Below are 995 nucleotides of genomic sequence, written 5' to 3' on the forward strand. Positions count from 1 at the left end.
AGTAGATTTATATTTTCTAGGATAAAGCCAGTAAGTAACTGCATGGATGCTGCGAGGAACCAAAATTATTAGTACGAGACTGAAAATTATACAAAGAATCGAATAGGTTGCAATCTGAAATTTGAGTTGGAAATATTAACGGAATCTCATGCTTGATTTGTTTTCAATTATTTAAACTAAAAAAAAAAAAAAAGTTCACGTATTTCTCCCTCCCCAGCCCCCACCTCTAGCACCCAGCAATCTGTTCTCTGTAGCTACGAGCTTGGTTTTTATTTATTTTTATAAATAGTTTTTTGGATTCCACATATGATATTTGTCTTTCTCTGACGTATTTCCCTTTGGATAATGCCCTCTAGGTTCATCCATGTTGTCTCAATGGTAGATTTCATTCTGTTTATGGCTGAGTTGTATTCCATTGTATGTATGTACCACAGTGTCCTTATTCATTTATCCATCAATGGACAACTATGTTCTTTCCATGTCTTGGCTATTGTAAATAATGCTTCAGTGAACATGAGGTTTATATATCTTTTTGAGGGTTTGTACTTTTTCTTTTTTTCAGACGAGGCAACCCTTGGTTGATCTCACAGATTGCAAGGACCTTGTCAGCTGACAATCCCTTATTTTTTTATTTTTTATGCCTACAGCACCTGGTCTTCCTAGGTGGTCTCCCATCCAAGGACGAAGCAGGCCCGACCCTGCTTAGCTTCTGAGATTAGACGAGATCGGGCGTGTTCGGAGTGGCGTGGCCGTAGACGAGGGTTGTTTGTTTTTGGTTTTTGTTTTTGTTTTTTTTTGATAAATACCCAGGAATGGAATGTGTAGGTCATAAGGTAGCTCTACTTTTAATTTTTGGAGGAACCTCCACAGTTTTCCATCGTGGCTGCACCAACTTACCATCCCCCAACGATGCCCCCCTCTCCAGGTCTCTGCCAGAATCCACTTCTTGCCTTTTTGATCGTAACCGTTCTAACAGGTGCGAGATAGTATCTCGC

At 39.7% G+C, this 995-nt stretch overlaps 1 pseudogene; it reads right to left on the reverse strand.

The window, feature by feature from the left end:
- Positions 1-638: 638 nt before the first annotated feature.
- On the reverse strand, positions 639-757 carry LOC111734416 (annotated as a pseudogene).
- Between the last annotated feature and the right edge of the window lie 238 nt (positions 758-995).

The sequence above is a fragment of the Pteropus vampyrus genome, unplaced genomic scaffold (genome assembly GCF_000151845.1).
Source record: "Pteropus vampyrus isolate Shadow unplaced genomic scaffold, Pvam_2.0 Scaffold1151, whole genome shotgun sequence".
Taxonomy (NCBI): domain Eukaryota; kingdom Metazoa; phylum Chordata; class Mammalia; order Chiroptera; family Pteropodidae; genus Pteropus; species Pteropus vampyrus.